Here is a 13,034-nt window from a genome sequence, read left to right as displayed (position 1 = left end):
AGCGCGCTTTTCCCTCCACAGAAGCACATCGCTAAACTAGTGAATGAACTTGTGCTCCCTGGGCGGTTCAGCGCATAAAAGGAGGCGTGTTCCGGCGCAAACAATCCCTGGTGCTATTTTGCTGTTCCATTAAACAATTGCGCCACTGACACTGACCGTTTTATAATCTCTTTTGAGAACACATCATCTCACCAGGAGCATGTCTTCCAGGTCTGTGAGAACCTCACAGAGTGTTTCTGTGGTAATACTGCAGTCTGGTTCTCCGCTGGTGCTGACCGACAGCAGATGAGGTTCCGGAATGTGTCAAACTGATGCTCCAATCGGCCGTTTGGGCCACGTGGACCACCAATCCACAATAGGAGGCGTGTCACTCCAACCACCTGATGTTATTTATTCAATAATATATATTTATGATGATTATTCAAAAACATGTAATTTTTAATTACAAAGTAGAACAATGTGAGGTCCTAGAAGACACAGAGACACACTGAGTACATTTACATTTAGTAATTTAGCAGATGCTTTTCTCCTTAAATCTCTTGTTTCTCTACTCTCGCTGCGTAGTCCTTTTTAATATGTGAATTTTTGCTTTGGGTTTGCACATAGTTTGTAGGTAGAATTGCTCTGTAGCAAAAGGTTCTATAAAGAACGGAAAAAGGTCGGCCCATAATGTGGTGTTACCCAAACCATGGACTAAACCAGAAGTCATATTAAATCTCCAAAAATACAGTAACATGAAACATTGGTTTAATTTATTTGTTTTACACAACATCAAGCTGTTTTTAAATGCAGGGGCTCTATGAACTAATTCTGTGCTCAATGCTCTAAGTACAAACAATTGACTTTGCACAGGGGACACAATTCATTGCATTCATTTTAAAACATTATTTTCTTTATTATTAATGGCATTAAATTAATGTATAATGTTGGAAGGGCCTCTCACTGATTCTGTTTGCCTCACCTTAACAATTTTAAGATCATGAGTGGATTCTTTGTTCCTTTGGTTCCGGATTTTCGACAGACTCAGAAGTTGTAGAAGTTGCAGAAGTATATTTCAAACATGTTCATTGTTAAAGTATAAAGTCAAAGCTTACAGTCATTTCACATATTCGTTTGCATTACCAGATGACTTTTGAAATCTTTTTTTAATAAAAAAAAAGATTTTAATCAACGTCAATTTCTCTTGTCCGAGTAATTTTAGTACTCTTCTATAGTCCAGTTACACAAAACAAGGGCAAAAATAGAACCAGCTGCTTCGTTTTTGGGGAAAGCGCATTTACGAAAGATTATGAAAAACATTTAGTAGACACTTTTATCCAAAGCGACTTACAAAGAGTTTAGTGAGCAATAATACAGTGGGTGCCAATACAAAGTCACTTGTTTCAACAAAAGCTAGACCACTACATGTTGAGAGAAAGTTTTTTTATCATTTGTCTGTTAAGTATTAACAGTAGTTTTTTGAATGTTGTGAAAGATGTGGTGGACCGGACCGAGTGATTTACTGCCCTTATGAGAAGGCAATACAAGATGTCGCTGGTTTGCTGAACGCAGGGATCTTGATGGGGTGTAGGAGTGCAGAAGGGTGTGAAAGTAACCCGGTGCAAAATCCATGCATTAGCTACTTATATTTTTTAGTAGAGGTTATATTGAGGACTAAGGGCTTCTTATAGATAAGAGCTGAAAATTCATGCTGATCCTCCACACTTGTGATTCTTTAAAGCTGCTTTGAGTTTTAATGTAGGCCTAATGCATTCTGAAGTATATTAAAACGTCTTATGAAGTCTATTTTCAGGATATATTTCTTATGTGCGTTTACAACAAAAAAGTTTTACTAAAGGAAAAAGCCTCTATTTAAAAGTATTATCTAATTTAAAGGATTTTTTGCAGATTTATATCCATTAATTTTTTGGCTATGAGAATATAATAAATATTAAAATCCTGTACTGAGGTCCTCTGGCACCTTTGTTTGGTGATCAAGGAGGAACTATTTGTAAAAACCAACAACCTGCTGGTAAAAGTTCTAATTGAGTTAAGGCAATCTTTAGTGTACAGTATTTTTATCTCATAAGAAAAGAACTTGGTCAATTAGTTATAACAAATTTGAAACAACATGATGGTGAATAAATGATCACAGAAGTTTGATGTGTGACCCAGAAACAGCTTTTGGCTGAAAACTGTTAAATGTTGAAATAAATGTTAAACAACGTATAATTGTTAATACAATGCATGTCAGTAAAATATAAACATATATATACAAAGTGATTATCGTAGTAGTAAATTAGGTAATAAAAGAACACATAGGTGAGTTTTTATTGTTTTTAATGTAAAAGGTGGATTTGTAATGTTTCACAGTAGTGGAGACAGTTCATTATCTGTTATAATATAAAGTTAAAAGCTCAAGAAAAAAAAGCCTTACAAGTAAACAATACAATAAATGCAAAAGATTAAAACAATGCCGCATCAACAACTTTAGTTAGGAATATGAATACTATTTCTAAGCATTATTAAAGTGAGTATCAAGTGGTAAAAATATTTTGAAATATATAATCCATATAATCTTGATCATTATGGTCGAACTGAACAATTTATAGAAGAATTTCTGGTTAAGATTAGTACGTAAACATATTTTCCATTATTATATTTACTTTATAAAAAAAGACATCTTACTGTACACAATATCAAAAATGTATTACAATGTAAACTGTATTCCCTGCTCTGTGTAATTGTGGTTTAGTGATGTTAGTTACCTGTATCAGTTAAACTATTATTGGGGAAAAATGTAGCAATTTAGTTTGAATGTATTAAATAGAATTTGTGTTGATTCAGTTACAGGTAGTTTCATTCATTGGTTTTCTTTAGGTTTTTCTTTTTATCACATCTTTTTTTCTTCTCATTTCTTCAGTTTGCCTCTTAATAATTTTAAGATCATGGATGGTTTCTTTGTTATTTTGATTTGTGAATGTTCCACAGACTGAGGAGTGAAGGGTACAGATCCATCTGCAAAATTAGTAGGTACATCTTTGGAGTCACTAGAGCGTATTGATGCAAAAATTGAACTGTTGTCACTTGATAGAGATCTGAATGAACTATATCCAGAACTTCCAAAAGAGACTGAATCAGACATCTGATCTTCACTCCCTGAAAATAATGAAGATACTTAATAAATGCTTTTATGGTCCGTGTACGTTTTATTCATTTGATATCCTATTTGAAACAAATTATTGGAAACTGAAAGATGACTCGTTTTTTGTTTTTTTTTGTTTACTTCACCAAACGAAAAATTACATTTCGGCCCGATTTTTCATTTTTCGTTTGCCGTTTAAAAAACGGATTTTGGACTCAATATGGGATTCGTATATGTGGGCGGTGCATTAACGCCCCTTTCACCCGATTGGTCAAATCGCTCACCATTCTGTACGGATTTAATTCTACCCAGCAGATTAAGAGTCCGTACGAATGGGATACTGACAAGTGTTTGCACTTTTAAATATGTTTACTTCAACCACCAGACAGCCTCGCATATCTTTGACCCGCTAGGTTAAGAGGGACGCGCACACTGGACTTTCTCTTGTTTGCTGTGAACCCGTCACACAGCAGTTTTAGGCATTGTTATGTTTTTTGTTATAAATCAGAAATGTCAAGGTGGTATTTTCCCGCAATAGAAAGTGGGTTGGATTGTCTCCCCGGTGTGGGCGTGGCCTAAAAGCTCTCTCTCTTAATGCGCTAGCTCAAATTCAAAGTCTACTACTGATGCAATTTGGGCCAATTTTCACTTATTTTAATGTTTATTGTTAAATATTTTTGATGAATAGGCTCTATATCACGTTAATCCGTTATTGTTTTCCTGTTATTCATGTGGTAGAGTTGAATAGCTAATGAAGGCTTATTCTGTATTGATGCGCTGTTTTTTCACAATATTTGTTTCCATCATGTTAGAAAATGTTTAACCTAAAACCTTTCAACTTATTTTAAACTCTTCAGGCCAGGCTTTATCAAGCCAACAAAAAGTTTGTTATCAAACTTTCTATCTAGTTATTATTATTTTTGTGAGATGAATCGAATAACTCCTAATAAAGTTGTAATGCATTAGCAAATTGGGCTGAGATCTATAGAATGGTCTGTCTTGCATTGCTATATTTTTTTAACTGGTCGAACTTGGATACAGAACATGTAGATCAAACTCCAAAAATTCCATGACGACCATAATTCTCAATGCTGTCCACAAGAGGGGGTGTCAGTCTCTTTTAATCTACTTGATCCACTCTCCGTACAGTTAAAGTAACACGTATATCTAACTTAATCTGTACTGCCATGAATATGTCGTAGCTGTTTGTCTGAGAACAAACATCACACATAAGGAACATCAATGAATCTGCACAGTTGGGAGCCTGCATGCAGATGTGTATGTCAGTTTGTAAAACACAAAATTAAATCGGAGAAAACTTTTATTTTATTCTCAAAACATCACATGTAACCAAACGAAATGTGACCTGAAATGTTTTAGAAATTTGAGAGTCAATTCATCACAAATAATTTTCTTTCAACAGCAACAATTTTGTAGTGCAAGTTTATGAACATTGCTAGACATATGGAACATATAGATTCTAACTATATAGATTTAATTACATCCTTTTGTGTAGTTATTATAAATAAATAATTGATCAGTTATATTCCAATAATAAATCATTCAATCAATATTCTTCTGCAAAATAATTATTGTGATCTGAGTAAATTATATGTACAGTATGCATGTATGTATGTACAGTGAGGGAAATAATTGTTTGATCCCCTGCTGATTTAAGTTTGCCTACTTACAAAGAAATAAAGCGTCCATCATTTTTATGGTAGGATTATTTTAACTGATAGTGACAGAACATCAACAACAACAAAAATCTGGGGAAAAATGTTATGTAAAGGTAATACATTTATTGGCATTTCAGCCAGTGAAATAAGAATTTGATCCCCGAGCAAAACATAACTTTGTACTTGGTGGAGAAACCCAAGCACAGAGGTCAGACATTTCTGATAGTTTGTCACCAGGTTTGCACTTGTGTCAGGAATATTTGAGTCCACTCCTCTGTCAATCTTTAAGGTTTCTTGGCTGTCGCTCAGTAAATTGGAGTGCAATCTCATTCACAGATTTTCTGTTGGACTAGGGTATAGCGACTGGCTAGGACATTTAATGTGCGTCTCCTTAAGCCACTCTTTGGTTGTCTTGGCAATATGTTAAAGGCACATCCACGACCCATCTTCAGTGATCTAGTTAAGGGGAGGAGGTTCTCGTCCAAGATTTTACGGTACATTGGCCCGTCCCTCAGCCCCCCAATGCAGTCATCCTGTACCCGTAGCAGAGAAAAATCCCTTAAGCAAAATGTTTCCAACACTGTGCTTCTCTGTAGGGATGATGTTCTTGGGGTCATAGTCAGAAATTCTCTCCCTCCAAAAACAGGAGTCAACTTTGGTCTCTCAGCACTTTCTACAAACCTTTTCTGAATCATCTTGATGTTCATTGTCAAACTTCAGGTGAGCCAGACGGGCCTTCATGGGCAGGAGGTCCTTGCGGGTGCTTCAGGATTTCAATCTATTGTGGCATAGCGTGTCACCAATGGTTTGCTTGTTGACGGTGGTCCCAACTGTCTTGAGATCATGAACAAGCTTCTTCCGTGTAGTTCTGGGCTGATCTGTAACCATTCTCATGATCATCTTCACTCCATTGGGGTAATCTTGCAGTGAGCTCCAGACCAGGGGCAATTGATAGTCATTTACAATTCACTGACTCTCACCAAGCGTCTGTCTGTAGCCTTCAAGGTTTGTGCAGGTCTATAATTGTCCCTGACATCCTTTGAAACCTATTTGATCTTGACCATAGTGTTGGAGAGGTAGAAATGGGAGATACAGATTCTGTTGGTGTCAGAACCCGGTACACACTCGGGTAGACTGTGAGGAAAGTGGTTGAACCCAAAAGGTGAGGCAGACACAACGATGCTTGCAAAAGGAGGATTTAATGGTCAAACAAAAAGATAATCCATCAAGCACAATCCATCGTAATACGGAAGGGCAGTAACATACAAATTTAACAGGAAGAACTAAGGGCATAACAGGGTGTATAAAAACTCTCAAACAAACGAGACAAAGGTGCAATCACTAAACAACTAAGTATAACACGACCCCCAGGCGACCCCTGGTGGCCAAATGGTGACAGTTGGCAGGCCTCTTTTATATACAAGCTGATTTTGGAGTACTTTCTTAAAGTGACAGGACTAATCTGTGGGCCATGTAGGCACATAACTAATCTTTGGGGCCAGAATTCTTGGTTGTTGGTAGGGGATCGAATATTTATTTCACTGACTGAAATGCAAATCAATTTATAACCTTTATATATTTTTTTCCACTGAAATTTTGGTTGATTTTCAGGTTCTATCATTTAAAATAAACCTAAACATTATAGATCCTGCATTTCTTTGTAAGTAGGCAAACTTAAATCAGCAAAGGACAAATAATTATTTCCCTCACTGTACATACATACATGCATACTGTATATATAATTTAATCGGATCCCAATAATTATTGGGCAGAAGAATATTGATTGAATGATTTATTATTGGAATACAACTGATCAATAATTTATTTATTTATAATAACTACACAAAAGGATGTAATTAAATCTATATAGTTAGAATCTATATGTTCCCAATGTCTGGCAATGTTCGTAAACTTGCACTATAAGATTGTTGCTGTTGAAAGAAAATTATTTGTGATGAATTGACTCTCAAATTTCTAAAACATTTCAGGTCACATTTCGTTTGGTTACATGTGATGTTTTGAGAATAAAATAAAAGTTTTCTCCGATTTAATTTTGTGTTTTGCAAACTGACATACACATCCGCATGCAGGCTCCCAACTGTGCAGATTCATTGATGTTCCTTATGTGTGATGTTTGTTCTCAGACAAACAGCTACGACATATTCATGGCAGTACAGATTAAGTTAGATATACGTGTTACTTTAACTGTACGGAGAGTGGATCAAGTAGATTAAAAGAGACTGACACCCCCTCTTGTGGACAGCATTGAGAATTATGGTCGTCATGGAATTTTTGGAGTTTGATCTACATGTTCTGTATCCAAGTTCGACCAGTTAAAAAAATATAGCAATGCAAGACAGACCATTCTATAGATCTCAGCCCAATTTGCTAATGCATTACAACTTTATTAGGAGTTATTCGATTCATCTCACAAAAATAATAATAACTAGATAGAAAGTTTGATAACAAACTTTTTGTTGGCTTGATAAAGCCTGGCCTGAAGAGTTTAAAATAAGTTGAAAGGTTTTAGGTTAAACATTTTCTAACATGATGGAAACAAATATAGTGAAAAAACAGCGCATCAATACAGAATAAGCCTTCATTAGCTATTCAACTCTACCACATGAATAACAGGAAAACAATAACGGATTAACGTGATATAGAGCCTATTCATCAAAAATATTTAACAATAAACATTAAAATAAGTGAAAATTGGCCCAAATTGCATCAGTAGTAGACTTTGAATTTGAGCTAGCGCATTAAGAGAGAGAGCATTTAGGCCACGCCCACACCGGGGAGACAATCCAACAGACTTTCTATTGCGGGAAAATACCACCTTGACATTTCTGATTTATAACAAAAAACATAACAATGCCTAAAACTGCTTGTGTGACGGGTTCACAGCAAACAAGAGAAAGTCCAGTGTGCGCGTCCCTATTAACCTAGCGGGTGTAAGATATGCGAGGCTGTCTGGTGGTTGAAGTAAACATATTTTAAAGTGCAAACACTTGTCAGTGTCGCATTCGTACGGACTCTTAATCTGCTGGGTAGAATTAAATCCGTACAGAATGGTGAGCGATTTGACCAATCGGGTGAAAGGGGCGTTAATGCACCGCCCACATATACGAATCCCATATTGAGTCCAAAATCCGTTTTTTAAACGGCAAACGAAAAATGAAAAATCGGGCCGAAATGTAATTTTTCGTTTGGTGAAGTAAACAAAAAAAAAACAAAAAACGAGTCATCTTTCAGTTTCCAATAATTTGTTTCAAATAGGATATCAAATGAATAAAACGTACACGGACCACCGATTAATAAGATATTCATTTGAATAACAATAACTTGTATTTATGCTTTTCTGCATATTCTTTCTTATTTATTTTAGTAACGTATACAATATGTGGTGATTAGAGTGTGGCTCTCTCTCTCTATATATATCCTCATTGGAGGCTGAGCCCCCCTAATATTGAAAACCTAGAATCGCCCCTGGCTCAGACTCAGTCTCTTTCTCCATTTTTCAAATTGGAGCGCGCATCTAAAAGTTCCTTCTTAGTGTGTGCACGTGTGCGCGCTGTCATGACAACAACAACGGAACAACCTAGTCAGCAGTTCAACTGATGGGTGGGTGTGGCAACAGTAGCGTGCTGAACTGTCAAGTAATGTTCGTTTGGTTGTCTGGGGCTCGAGGATATAGAGCGACCAACTTTTTTTTGAGCAAGTATTGATTATGCGTGACACGGTCTCAATTTGCGGGACGCATGAATTGGGCTTCAAACGCTGTGCGCGCACGCGCTACGCGGGACGGGTGGTCACCCTACTTTAAACACGTTTTTCTCCAAATTCCGTTCCTGAACATCATAGCGCTTCAGATGACAGGATAAGTAGGTTATTCTATTCTTAGGCTACTTATTATCAACTTTGCACATCTGCAATTCTAGTTGCATTTGTTGTTGTTAAAGTACTACATTTAACACATGGGCTATGGGAGTCTTTGTTTGGATACACTATTATGTTGAAGGCCTACAGAGAAAATATTGTTGTATCTTAAGCAGTTGCACTTGTTCTGAATAGACTTTCTTGTAGTAGTCCTACAGAGAAAAATGTAAAATGCACTTGACCTAAATGCACTTTGTTTTCATGAGAGAACATTTAATTGTACAACTTTTCAGCAGGCCAGTACCCTGTACATTATTATTTAATATACACATGAGTGGGGTCAAGTTAAACATCTTAGTTGAATTTTATTTTATACAGTGCATTGTTGCGATGTGCTAAATAAATATTTGCATAATTTGTAATTAATTTATTCTTTGAAACTTTAATATTTATGCAATTGCAATGCCTTGATTTTAGTAAAGTTAGTACACACTCATAGCCATAAATGCAAGGGTACTAATAATTGGCCTAATTTGTTTCGGTGTTTCGGTTTTCGGCCTTGGTTTCCTCTTTTTCGGTTTTCGGTTTCAGCCAAGAATCTTCCTTTCGGTGCATCCCTAATCTGTAGTCATATAAAAGGTGTATAACTAACCTGGAAATATTGGAAATATTGCAAAGAAATCAGCGACGCCGGACAACAGCAGCTCATTCTCCAATCACTCGGATTATGAGCTCCTCTTGCTCCGCGTATTACCAAGGGTCCCAGTGTAACGGTGCTGGAAGGTGCTGCCACCCTGTGTCCATTTTATAAAACAGCATTTCATTGTGCTTCTTTGTGAACTCTCATGAGCATTCGATTCTCTCATTCAAAATAAAATAAAATTACAATAGAAAGAAAGAAAACAAAAAATTATCTCAGCAAAACACTTATATTTTGAGAGTGTCACACAAGCCTGTATATTCTGCCAAGAATCTTTTATGTTCAGCAGTTTATTAGCTATTATAATATAAAACCAAATCTGATAGATTCAAAAAGGCAATAAACATTCTGTAACCTGGCACTACGTTGTTTCTACACATTTTCATTTATGCATTTGGCAGACGCTTTTATCCAAAGCGACTTACATTGCAATGCATTAAACATTTGTTTCTGACTATGTGCAATCCCCTGGGATCGAACCCATCACCTTGGCATAGTGCCATGCTCTAACCACTGAGTAACATGTTATACAAATATAATATGGCCACAATTTTCAAAACGATATGTTTTTATGTTGATAAGAGCTTCATTCCTAAATACAGAACCAAACACCTTAAGTACACAAACAATAACACATTGATTGACATTTCAATAGTTGTTATACCAAGCTAATAATGTTGTCTTTCATCTATTCTTAGACAGAACTTCATTTTTGCTGCAAGTATACTTCAGCCCCACATACACACAGTATAGCACCACACATACATATATGATAATAACTATTGTATCACTTGTAATATTAGAAGGAATTTTCTGTAACCAAGGTCACTTGTTATTTGAAGTCAGCAATGACTGACACTTGACAATTTTGATATTTTGTACATTAACTGCCATTGTTTCATATTTCATTATGTAGATATAATAATACAACTTAGAAATGTATGTATGTCTCAACAACCCAAATTAAATTGATTAGTTGTTCACATGTAAATTTAAAATCTCATGTAAACTCGATTCCTCTTTTACACTATGTACAATGTATTTACTTAATTGATGAATCATGTTACATTGTCAGCATTTTTACAGATCACTGATTCTGCTCGACTCTTAATAATTGTGAGATCATGGATGGGCTCTTTTGAGTTTGTATTCCTGTTCCAGAGACTCAGAAGTGGAGTTTACAGATCCACTGTTAAAGCTGATAGGATTGTCTTTAGAACGTGATGATGCCAAAAATTTATACCTGTGTGGATCTGATAGAGATCTGAATGGCCCAAAAGCAGAACTTCTCAGAGAGACTGAATCAGATATCTTATCCTCACTCACTGAAAATAGAGATCAAGAGAATATTGGTTGATTTTTCATTTTAGAAGAATATACTGTCATGTTTTTATATAAAGGTATTTGTAATAAAAAATGTAATACTACTTTCTAAACAAAATGATGTGTTTTAACAGTTGGGTTAATTAACACAGAAAATGTTAATACTTGACCCAACAATAGGTCAAAACAACCCAGATTCAAATATAAACAAACAAATGAGTTTGTCCCTTTCAACCCAAAAAATGAACCTAGCATTTTTTTGTGTAATATTGGACAGGAGCACTGTAAAGTATAAAGCTGTCGTTATTCAAAAAACACAAAAGCAGAAAGGGAGGTAGAAAGTTGTTTGTGTATTTTATCTTGGGAGTGGTGTTGTAATTTTCTTAATAATGTGATGCAGGGTTTATATTCAGAAATCCTTCAGAGTTGAGTGTTATTTTACAATTTTGAGAGGCGGATTCATGCATCAGGACAACAGTGTTAAAGCAATGCTTTACAGTCCGTTTGTGTAAATTTTGTGAAGCGCAGATCTTGCTACCAGATTTTCATTGAATTAAGTGCCAAAATGCATAAATTTCATATTTAATTTTGGTCATTTTTATCTATACAGTCTCCAGAATTACATATAATGAATAATGAAAAACAACTGTTGTTTATTTAACAGTTGATATGTCACTGCATTAGATAATATTTTATCAGTTCAAGTTTTAAACATTAGGTACAAACAAACAAGAAATGTGCTGTAAATAATGAAATCATTTACTGTAAATTATTAGATTGTTAGATGTTTCAAGATCTAATGAAATTAAATTATTTAGAAAATATCTGAATATTTAAAAAAAATATAGGGGGGGTCACTGTATTTAAATAACTAAGAAAATGTACTTACCACATTTTTGTCCTATAACCCTGTAATATTTGGATCCATTTCTAAAGCTGATAGGTCTTTCTATAGAGTGTGATGATGCAAAAATTGAGCTGTTGTCTAATTGAGATCTGATTGAGCCATAACCAGAAGTTCTCAGAGAGACTGTATCAGATATGTTTTCTCCATAGACTAGAAATAAGAAAAAAATCTTGTTACACAGCATGAGAACAATTTATATTTAGAAATTTAAACAAAAAATGTTTTGATTGATTAGATTTTTAGATGTTTTAAGGTCTGATGAAATTAAAATATTTAGAAAATATCGGAATTTTTCTTTTTGATCAAAATCCCATATAATAAGACGTGATAATTATTTTTCAAATGTAACTTTTATTACAACGTATTATATAAAAGATGTTTTCTTTAACTTTGCTCTCAAAGGGGGTTGTACAACGAATACGGAAGTGCCGAGTTGTGTCTATGACAACTCTGTTATGAATGTGTTAGAATCGAGAGGTTATCTGTATTAATGTGCTGTTTTTCCTTTATTTCCAAACAGATAAATGCATCTTTCAGCTTATGGTGAAGTCAGTGTCTACATTAAAGATAATTTCAGTCAAATAACATCTATTTCAGTGTTAAATTATACCAGTGGTACAGTTGTATTAAGTGGAGTGCTGCTGGCAGGTGCCAAATGGCGTATGTTCATTTAAAAAAAACAATAAATCTACGCTACGCGGCTTGGCTCTGCGCTTCAGCTTCCGGTGTGTGACCCCTTTAAGAGCCTTGCAGTGCAGCTGACTTTTTATAAAACTTCTGCTTTTACTTTCAAACTCCCTGCTCTCACTGAGAGGTAAAGAGTAATATGAACATTAAAATATTTTTTATTTGTGTTTAAGACCAGTGGATCTCAAACTTTTTCGTTGTAAGGACCCTTTTCGTAGAGTTTTGTACTTTATGATAAATTTCTATATTTCAGAAAATGCCAAAAAAATCTGTGTCCCCGTCTCTCTTGGGGCCCCAACTTTGAGAACCACGTTCTTGTGAGGACAGTGAGTGAATGTGATGATGTAGAAATGTAATTGTTGTCTGTACCTGATAGCAATCTGAAAGAATCATAATCAAAACTTCCTAAAGAGGCTGTATCAGACGTCTCATCCTCACACACTGGAAATAGAAATCACGAAAGATTGTAAGATTTTACAGAACATGTTACATATTTTTTACATTGTGTTAACATTTTTTCCTTGACTTAGATTACTTTATCTAAACATTCTTAAAACAAGATCAATTGTTCTGAACATAAACCTAACCTTTGTAATTATTATAACCTATTCTGTCTCAAAATAAACATGAGTAGTGTTTTTTTGTGTTTTTTTGTAAAGCATGTTTGTAAATACTACTTAAATGTCCTAATCCTTGTCCAGTAATCTGGCCCTTGTGGTGCAGTTATTGGTGCGCATG

The 13,034-nt window shown here is 35.1% G+C and overlaps 1 long non-coding RNA gene across 1 annotated transcript; it reads right to left on the bottom strand.

Moving 5' to 3' along the window:
* Window positions 1–10,581: 10,581 nt before the first annotated feature.
* Window positions 10,582–12,736, bottom strand: LOC130413944 (uncharacterized). The gene is made up of 3 exons (XR_008905561.1): window positions 12,666–12,736; window positions 11,592–11,759; window positions 10,582–10,704 (listed from the first exon to the last, which is right to left on the bottom strand). It is a non-coding gene; the product is annotated as an uncharacterized LOC130413944 (long non-coding RNA).
* Between the last annotated feature and the right edge of the window lie 298 nt (window positions 12,737–13,034).

This window comes from Triplophysa dalaica, chromosome 24, assembly GCF_015846415.1.
Source record: "Triplophysa dalaica isolate WHDGS20190420 chromosome 24, ASM1584641v1, whole genome shotgun sequence".
Classification (NCBI taxonomy): domain Eukaryota; kingdom Metazoa; phylum Chordata; class Actinopteri; order Cypriniformes; family Nemacheilidae; genus Triplophysa; species Triplophysa dalaica.
The sequence above is the reverse complement of the archived record's forward strand: the minus strand, read 5'-3'. Positions and strand labels throughout refer to the sequence as shown.